This window comes from Phocoena sinus, chromosome 12, assembly GCF_008692025.1.
Source record: "Phocoena sinus isolate mPhoSin1 chromosome 12, mPhoSin1.pri, whole genome shotgun sequence".
NCBI classification, from domain to species: domain Eukaryota; kingdom Metazoa; phylum Chordata; class Mammalia; order Artiodactyla; family Phocoenidae; genus Phocoena; species Phocoena sinus.
The window spans coordinates 82,424,059-82,434,353 of record NC_045774.1 but is presented as its reverse complement, the minus strand read 5'-3'; the positions used below and the strand labels follow the sequence as shown (position 1 = coordinate 82,434,353).

The 10,295-nt window shown below is 38.4% G+C and overlaps 1 long non-coding RNA gene across 2 annotated transcripts; it reads left to right on the top strand.

The window, feature by feature from the left end:
* The first annotated feature begins 288 nt into the window (after positions 1-288).
* Positions 289-5,517, top strand: LOC116763543. Of its 2 annotated transcripts, none has more exons than XR_004352550.1 (3): positions 289-378; positions 620-682; positions 4,897-5,517. It is a non-coding gene; the product is annotated as an uncharacterized LOC116763543 (long non-coding RNA). The 2 variants fall into 2 exon arrangements; XR_004352549.1 differs by having other exon boundaries at positions 4,882-5,517.
* Positions 5,518-10,295: the final 4,778 nt, after the last annotated feature.

Here is a 10,295-nt window from a genome sequence, read left to right as displayed (position 1 = left end):
CTAAGGAGTTAGTATTTATGATCGCAAAGGAGCTAGATAACTTTTGTGTGACAGCCTTATCTTACAAGGTGCGAGTTAATCAGTAATCTCTTTCCTTTCTAAAAATACCATTGATATCAGTGCAAATAACACAGATACCTAGAAATTACTGAATGAGTTGGTGAGTTATACTGGTCATCGCACAACTTATTAATGTGTCTGTGAAGGAGGGACTTCGGGGATTCCCGAGGGTTGTGTGATTAAATACAGGAGTGTCAAGGAGAGTGTGCAGGTTTGCATGAAGTTTGATTTCTGGGAGGAATTGGTAATTCTGAAGAGGCTTAAATGGAAGAAGTTAGCTAGGTGATGAACAGCTATGGAGATGGAAGATCCTGGAGTGTGAGCTACTTGTTTCTCTAGGGGCCAAATAGAAGAGTAATTACAATCTGGTTGGCTCTTGGTAATTACTTCTTGATTGAATAAATCAATAAGTAACTGAATGAATGGAAGAAATGGGGTCATCTAAAGCAAAGGCTTTCAATCTATTGCTGAAGATCTTACAGTCTAATCTATTGCGCGTGGATTTTAGATTAAGCCTTCTGAAATTAAAACTAAGAACCTTTTGTTTTCTGGATTCTAGATTTTCAATCAAGAGTGTGCCCAATATTTCACAAGACTCAGAAGATCCCTGTGAAGTGCAATAGTATGTCCTAGGTGATAGATGTGGCTATATCTAGGTAGAAATTCATATAAACAGCCTTTAAACCAGTTTAAAAGATTTGGTAAATTTTAATTGTGATGAGTACAAACTTTAAGTGTAACAAGAACAAAATAATTAATTATATTTTAAGGAATTTTCTTTCATGTGGTTAATACCTCATTGTAGACGTATTTCAGTACCTTCAGAAAATAGCATTTCCCCAAAGATTTAAAAGGCTGGTTAGAATACTGAGGAACTGTCAGTCCATTATCAGTTTGCCCCACCAGTAGAGAAGACAATTTTTTATTGTGTTATGTTATTATTATACTTTATGCATTTAAGCAATCCTTTCTTTTAACTAATGTCTGGTAGGTATTATAATTTCTATTTTACAGGTAAGAAAACTGAGATTCACTAAGTAACTTGTCCAGGTCACAATACGTACTTGGAGGAAGTAGGATTCAACCTAGGATCATCTGATTCCAAAATCTGCTTGATTTCTACTGTGAATCCTGTCGGTAGAGACAGCCAGATGAACGAACACACACACACACACACACGAACACACACACACACACACACACACACACAAATAGCAAATTTCTCCCCTTCTATCCTAATCCAAAATCTTGTCATGGCATCAAAAGCATACAGGTGTTATAATAATTATATAGGCAATCAAAAATGCAACAAAAGTGTATTCTGAATTGGACAGAACATGGTTTATTCTTCTAATCACTTAACTGAATGTAGTCACTCCATTGACTCAAGTTGTAATTGAAGCACAGTGGAAGGTGAGAAATTTTATGGTTAATGATTCTTTTCATTTACCTCTTTCCTTGTAAATGTCACTGGATGCTGTGACTCTCTTCACTCTGAGGGATTCCCTTGTCTCCGTGTCCTCGTTTCCCTGACACCGTGTTTCTTCCTGCGGTGACAGTGGGAGGTGCTGGAACTGCCCCCTTTTACACCGGTGTGTCTGCAGAATTTAATAGAACAACTTAATTCAGCTTTCTTTAAATGCTGTCTCTCCATTTCAAACTGCTACCAAGTATGTCACTACTAAATCAAAATTTCTAAGGAGAGAAATAAACCATGTGCTGCTTTTCCCTTCAGCATATTTCAACCATATGGTACTAGGAATGGGAGGGTAACAGTGCTAGTGATTTAGACTTCCCAAGCTCCCAACACCACCATTCTCCAGCCGATTAAAAAAGTCCTTACTACTGACCTGGAAAAATTGTCTATGCCAAATAATTAAGGAGCAGGGTTAGGAAAGAAAATGTAACTGGAAGGTTACATTTTGGATGAAGTGGGCCTCAGCTGAGACTGTAGTTCACAGAACACACACTGAACTCCCATGAGGGTTCTGTTTGACTTGATTCTGTGTGGAACAGAGCTCCTGCACTGTCACTGATGCACTGACACCATAAAAACTAAGCCCTGGCTTTTCATCTGATTTACATTTGTTGCGTATTTCAGAAGTGACAGGAGTTACTCCGGGTAACGCTATATAAACATTTTCAAAGGTGGAAGCATGACCACAAATACCTTTGACATAAAACTAATTAGAATTTTAAGTCTTTTAAATGTTTATTAGAGCTTAGAAATTAGAAAATTAGTCATGCAAAGATGCAATGTCCACTGGTCAAATACAGCTATTCATTTAAATAAAAAGAGATCATTGAGTGTCATTTAAGAAATTCTCCCCTTCCTCAAGCTCATAGCTTTTTTTTTTTACATTTTTTCTTCTTAAAGTTTTAATTTTCACTTTTAGGTATTTACTGAACTTGAAATTTATTTCTGTGTATAGTAGGGGTAGATACCTGATGTTTCCCACATAAGGAAAACCAACCGTCCCTGTACCATTTGTTGGATAATTCGTGGTTTCTGACTAATTTGTAAGGACACTTGTATTACACAATACTTTTTGATGTATGTCTGGGTCTGTTTCCGATCTTTGTATTCTGTATGCTTTGTCAATTTGCCTATCCTTGGCCTAATACATCACTGTTTTAATTACAATAATATAGGAAGTTCTATCTCATAGGACAAGTCCCTGTTTAATGCTCATTTTCAGAATTGTCTAGACTATTCCTGGCCTTTTAATTTTCCAAGTAAATTTTAGGATAACTACGTCAAATTCCTTAAAAATGTGTTACAGTTTTTATTGTAATCACATTGAATTTATAGATGAATTTTGGGGATTTTGAATGGAATCTTGTTTTCTTTTATATTTTCTAAGTGGTTACTGTTAGAGTATTGAACCGCTATTGATTTTGTGCGCTGATATCACAACCAGTGAATTTTCTTGACTTGCCAATATTTTAAATAATTTGTATATGTCTATGGATTTTCCATGCAATTGGGTCATCTGTAAATAAAGATAGTCGCGTCTTTTTAATGCTTGTATCTTTTATTTTTTGCTTATCTTAGTGCGGTAGCTAGAATTTCCAATAAAATGTTAAATAAAATGGTAATGATAGTCATCTTTATCTTATTTTTGATTTAAAATAATGCGTTTAAGTCTTTACAATTAAAGATAATGCTTGCTTTAGGTTTTTCACAGATATTCTTCATTGACTAAGGAAATAACCTTCTTTTCCAAGTTTACTAAAAATTTTAAATTCTAAGCATAATTTTAAACAATTTATTATATTTTCAGCACCTACTTTGATGATTGTATCATTTTTCTCCTTCACTTGTTACTATGGTGTATAAATAATAGATTTTCTGATGTTGAACCATCTTGACACCTGAGATAAATTTTTCTTATTCATGATATATTAATTTTTAATACCTTACTTATACTTGCTTGCATTTTATTTTGTGTTTTAGCACCTATGTTTATATGTGAGATTGGTCTATACTTTTCATGTATATTCCTTGGTGGTGTTGACTGTTGCTTTGTTGTTATTGTTCCTGTGGTTTTCTGTAACAGTTTATATAAAACAATAATTTTTTCCTGGGAGTCAAGGTTACCTTGAAAGCCAGCTGGGCCTTGGATCATTTGTGGAATTTAACAAATAATCTAACTATTAATAATCCAATTTCTGTAAGGTTCATTGCTTTATTGTGGTTTTCCATTTTATCTTGAGTTTTAGTGATTTACATTTTTCTAAATATTGTTCATTTCATCAAAATTATAAATTTTTTTTATTGCCAAAAATTGTCCTACTACACTCTATGACGTTCTAGAATCTTTCAAGTATCTGTGGTTGGTCCTTTTTTAATTTAACACTGTTTGGCATATCATCTCTCTTTGTTTCTTGAATAGTCTTTCTGGAGGTTCAACCTGGTTTTCTTAATCCACGCCATTATTTCTTAGCTTTACATTTATTAATTGTCCCCTTATTTTTATTATTTCCTTTCTTCTACTTTCTTTAGTTAAAAAAAAAATAAAGTAAACCATTCCTTTTTAGTTTTTTTGAGCTGAATACTTGATGCATATTTTATTTTTTTTATTTTTATTTATTTATTTTTTGGCGGTATGCAGGCCTGTCGCTGTTGTGGCCTCTCCCTTTGCGGAGCGCAGGCTCCGGACGCGCAGGCTCAGCGGCCATGGCTCACGGGCCCAGCCGCTCCGCGGCATGTGGGATCCTCCCGGACCGGGGCATGAACCCGTGTGCCCTGCATCAGCAGGTGGACTCTCAACCACTGCGCCAGGGAAGCCCCCTACCACACATATTTTTATATGTAGCATGTAGAAAAATCACTCTAAATATTTTGTAATTTCCATCGTTGTTTCCTCTTTGGTTCAAAGATTATTTAGCAGTTTTTAGTTTCCACACACATAAATATTTTACTATATTTTTACTCATAGTTTCTAACTTAGTTTAATTATGATCTGAAACGTGTTGTATGTAATATAATTTCTTTACAGTTTATTGAAACTTACTTTGTGGACAATATCTTTTGTGTACAAATGTTTTTTTCTATTTTCTGGGCGCATATATATATATATATATATATATATATCTAATACATGTATAAAATATATTATATATTTTAACATGTATAAACATTTTTATACATGTTAAATCAATATTGTTAATATTGTTCAGATCTTTTATATATTTACTATTTTTTTTTTGTCTGCTTGATCTTTCAGTTTCTAATAGAAGTGTGTTAAATTCTACCATGACTGTGTTTTTTTGAGTTTCTCTTTGTTATCCCTCTTAATCATCCCATTGTCTTTGAAGATTCTTCTCTATCAGTCAGGGCAAGGTCAGAGAATCAGAACCTCTGTGCAGAATGTTGAAGGAGGGATTCAGTGCAGAGATTTGACCGAATGGGACCATGGACTCTGATTAAACTGTCTGTGTCTCCTCTGGTGCTGGGCCTGAGGACAGCGGGACAAGAGCCAGGAAGGAAATGGCCATGAAGTGGGAAGAGCAAGAATAAATAGGAGCCTGGTGGGCACAAGCTGGAACCTGTGTCTGTATCTCACTGCCTGCAAGCCTTGACCTTGTTGTGATGCAGCTGACCTGCAGAAGAAGCTGGTGCCCTTTGCCCCAGCTCTCCAACTGTGGACATTGGTGCAGAAGTCAGAGAGGCTCTGGACCCAGGAGCTGTCCCAGGCGCTGTAGCAGCTGAGCTGAGCGCAAAGGTGACTATTACAACTTCTGCCTTCCCAATTTCATGCAAATTTCTATTGACACCAACCCTCATCTGGAAACAAACGTGGAAAGGAATTCTGAGAAGCCGAGCTCCAGTTTAGCTGGGCTGACACAGTGCTAAGCCACCATGGGTTCCTTTTGGAACTACTGAGACAGGAGGGAAGGGGGTAGAGCACAACCTTTAAAAGAATGACACAGCCATTGAGGATATGGCGTAAACTGGTTAGAACCAACTAGGTCCAAGACAGCAGAAGATTTGACTTCCAGTGGACCTTGAGCCTCGTTATACACTCATTGTAATACATTAGCCACACGACACACCCACCAGCACCATGACGATTCTGAAGCTGCCCATAATAGGCCAAAAAGTGGGCAGTGGCCCAGTTCCCCGGCAATCCCCACCTCTTCCCCAAAATAGTTGGGATAACCCTCCCACTCATTAGCTTATGAAATTACCCTGCACAGCCTGGGCCTCGTCTCACACCAACCACGTGCTATCTATGGAGTGTGTATCTCTCTGAATAAACCTGCTTTCACTTTGCTCATGGCTCACTCTTGAATTCCTTCCTGCGTGAAGCTACAGACCCTCACTTGGCGGCTCATCCCAGGGACTCACCTGAGACCTGGGACATGACCATCCTCTCTCATCCCATTTTTTTCCCTGCAACACTATTATTTAGTTTCTTTCTTTAGTCCTTTAAATGTTTTTAGCCTTTAACTATTTTGTCTAATGTCAATATTCTTATGCTGCTTTCCTTTGTTAAGGTTTTGTTTGATAGAAATTTCCCTTCCCTTTACACGTAACTTTCTGGTTTTGGTAGCCATGGAAACGTGTGGCTCAGGTCTCTGATCAGGAAGCATAATTGACCAAGTGCCCCAGCAGCTGCTCCGCTGGATCTACCACCATGTTCATAATGAGCCAGGTTTTCCACTGGCCACTCCCAGCAGAAGACTGAGCAGATCAGTGGAACTAGTGCAGGTGTACTTCTCAGACATGCAGAGCTCTTAAACCAGGTGACTGACTCAGGGACTCTCAATTAGTGTCACAAATTCCTGGAACTGCACTGCAGTCCAGACTCTCCTGCTGGGTCCTTCCTGCCTCCTGTCCTGCACAGGGTTCAGGCCTGCATCACAGTCAGAAGGCTCCCCACATTCCGCACCTTTCCCTTTTGTCTGAACAGGTGTTTATCCAATAGATTTCCTACACATTGAATCCTGTCTTCGTGTCTGCTTCTTAGAAAATTTGAGCTAATGCATAGTGTTTGGGTGTGCTTTTAAAGCCTGTTATTAAGAAGCATACAATTTTAATTTCTGTCCAAGTCTTTCTCTTAATAGATGAGTTTAATCTACTTAGATTTATTGTGATTTATTGGCTTGGCCAAAAGGTTCGTTAGGTTTTTTTCAGTAAGATGGCTCTAGTAGCACTTAGTTGTCTTTAACTTCATTCGAAACAATGTTGTTAGATTGTATGCGACAGCTGTCATATCAGCGTGCATTTAATAAAAGACTTATCTGGCTTCCCTGGTGGCGCAGTGGTTAAGAATCCGCCTGCCAATGCAGGGGACATGGGTTTGAGCCCTGGTCTGGGAAGATCCCACCTGCCACAGAGCAACTAAGCCTGTGCGTCACAACTACTGAGCCTGCCGCTCTGGAGCCCATGAGCCACAACTACTGAGTCCGTGTGCCGCAACTACTGAAGCCTGCACACCTAGAGCCTGTGCTCCGCAACAAGAGAAGCCACCGCAATGAGAAGCCCACGCATCGCAACAAAGAGTAGCCCCTGCTCACTGCAACTAGAGAAAGCCTGTGAGTAGCAATGAAGACCCAACGCAGCCAAAAATAAAATAAATAAGCTTAAAAAAAAGACATCAAAATTGGTGAATTTTTGTGTACCCATTTTAATATTGAAGATGGAAGATTAAAAGCAACATTTTCAGCATATTATGCTTTATTATTTCAAGAAAGGTTAAAAATGCAACTGAAATACAAAAAACAATTTGTGCAGTGTATGGAGAAGGTGCTGTGACCAATCGAAAGTGTCAAAAGTGGTTTGCGAATTCTGTGTTGGAGATTTCTCACTGGAGGATGCTCCACGGTCGGGTAGACCAGTTGAAGTTGATAGCAATCAAATGGAGACGTTAATTGAGAACAATCAATGTTATACCAGGTAGGAGACAGCTGACATACTCAAAATATCCAAATCCAGCACTGAAAATCATCTGCTCCGGCTTGGTTATGTTCATCACTTTGATGTTTGGGTTCCACATAAGTTAAGTGAAAAAAAAACCTTCTTGACTATATTTCTGCATGAGATTCTCTACTTAAACATAATGAAAACGTTCCGTTTTTAAAACAAATTGTGACGGGCGATGAAAAGTGGATACTGTACAATAATGTGGAATGGAAGAGATCATAGAGCAAGTGAAATGAACCACCACAAACCACACCAAATGCTGGTCTTCAAACAAGGAAGGTGATGTTGTGTATATGGTGGGATGGGAAGGGAGTCTTCTATTATGAACTCATTCCGGAAAACCAAACGATTAATTCCCACAAGTACTGCTCCCAATTAGACCAACTGAAAGCAGCACTCGATGAAAAGCATCCAGAATTAGTCCGCAGAAAACGTATAATCTTCCATCAGGATAACACAAGACCACATGTTTGTTTGATGACCACACAAAAATTGTTGCAGCTTGGCTGGGAACAGTCTGATTCATCCGCCTTATTCACCAGACTTTGCACCTTCAGGTTTCCATTTATTTCAGTCTTTCCAGAATTCTCTTAATGGAAAAAAATTTCAATTCTCTGGAAGACTGTAAAAGGCACCTAGAACAGTTGTTTGTTCAAAAAGGTAAAAAGTTTTGGGAAGATGGAATCATGAAGCTGCCTGAAAAATGGCAGAAGGTAGTGGAACAAAAGGGTGAATATGTTGTTCAATAAAGTTCTTGGTGAAAATGAAAAATGTGTCTTTTATTTTTACTTAAAAACTGAAGGCACTTTTTGGCCAACCCAATATAATGTATTCGGTCTTACTATTGCATTGTTTTCTGTTCACCAGCCTTTTTCTTTACCTTGAACTTTCCCCTTTCATGGTTTCAATTGGACTGCTAAAGGCTATCAGTTAGAAAATTCTTGGGATACTGGAATAACCAAACCCAAACTTTTGTTGCTTCAAATCGAGGTTATGTTTTACTCATTCTACAAGATCATTGTGGGCTGGCTCACTCACTCACAGAAACTCAAATCAATGCAGGCTCCATCTGGACACGTGCTTCTGTAGGAGAGGCAGAGAAAGGAGAATATGCCCAACACCACAGCTCTTCAGGCTGTCACCTACAAGTGACACTGGCCACTTCCACCTCCATCTCACTGACCAGAAGAAGTTGGTCACTGTTAAATTCAAATGGGTTGGGAAACGCAATGCTATCGCGTGTCTACATAGAACAGGATGTTTGTACCTGGTCATACTGACTCTATTCCTTTTGTTCCCCTCTGCTGGGATGGAAGCTATAGAATATATTATTATTTTAATGGTTTTCCTTAAATATGTTTTAAACATAACCACTTAATTATACTTATTTTCCTAATAAACTCTAAAATGCATGTAATGTTTTTATCTTCCACCCAAGTTCAACAGAAACCCTAATGGTCTTTAGAACTATATCTTTTTTTTTTTTTGGCTTTGTTTTTTAAAAACAATTTGTCAATTCCTTTTTTGACCATAGTTCTACATTAATGATCATATCTTTTATTTCAAGATTTCTAATTATTTTTCTTTTTTATATCTACCAGTTCCTATCACAGTTCTGCCTATCTTTGTTTCATAATTTTATGTTTCTTTAAATCAGGAGCCTGTAACAATGGTTCAGTCCCTATATGGCTCACTGACGTTTCTATAAATGCAGTCTTATTGGAACACAGCATCACCCATTCATTTATGTATTATGTATGACTGCTTTCTTGCTATAACAACAGAGTTGAGTAGTTACAGAAGAGACAGAATGGTCAGCAAAGCCAAAACATATTTACTACCTGTCACTTTACCCAGAAAATGTGTAGAACCCTGCTTTAAATGAATAATAGGACCTCATCATTTTTTCCTTTGGGTCATCTTAAACATACTTTTAAAAAGTCTTTGTCAGGGCTTCCCTGGTGGCACAGTGGTTAAGAATCTGCCTATCAATGCAGGGGACACTGGTTCGAGCCCTGGTCCAGGAAGATCCTACATGTCGCGGAGCAACTAAGCCCGTGTGCCACAACTACTGAGCCTGCACTCTAGAGCCCGCAAGCCACAACTACTGAGACTACGAACCACAACTACTGAAGCCCGTGAGGCTAGAGCCCGTGCTCCGCAACAAGAGAAGCCCCTGCAATGAGAAGTCCACACACTGCAAGGAAAAGTTGCCCTGCTCACCGCAACCAGAGAAAGCCCACGCGCAGCAACGAAGACCCAATGCAGCCAAAAATAAATAAATAAATACATAAAAATAAAAAGACTAGAAAGAATACAGCCACAATTATATTAAAAAAAAGTTTGTCAGACTGTTTTACAAAATTAATTTCATCTGGAGGGCTTTCTTAGAACTGTGTTTCTTCATATATTTTCAAACTGTGAATTACAGCCTCATTTTGAGTGGAAACGTTCTTGTTTGATGTGTTGCTCTTACTTTTTTTCCCTCTGTCACTGTTTCCCCTCCCTTCCGGCTGTTTCGTAGTTACCAACGCTGGGTCCCAGCTCTGCTGTACAGAAACCAGTCTTACAGTGTAGTCTAGGCTGATGACTGTGGAGGTGCTTGGGCATCCAGACATGGAGAGAGAAGACGAGTTCTTCTAATCCCAATGCCCTTCCCGCCTTTAGGCTCCCTAGATTCGTGATGTTAATGCTTAGCCATAGATGAAGATTAGTAGTATGTTCTGAGCCTCTATTTTATCAGAGAAGGCAGAATCATCATAGCCACTAGCTTCATTTTTTTTTTGTTTTTTTTTTGCGGTAC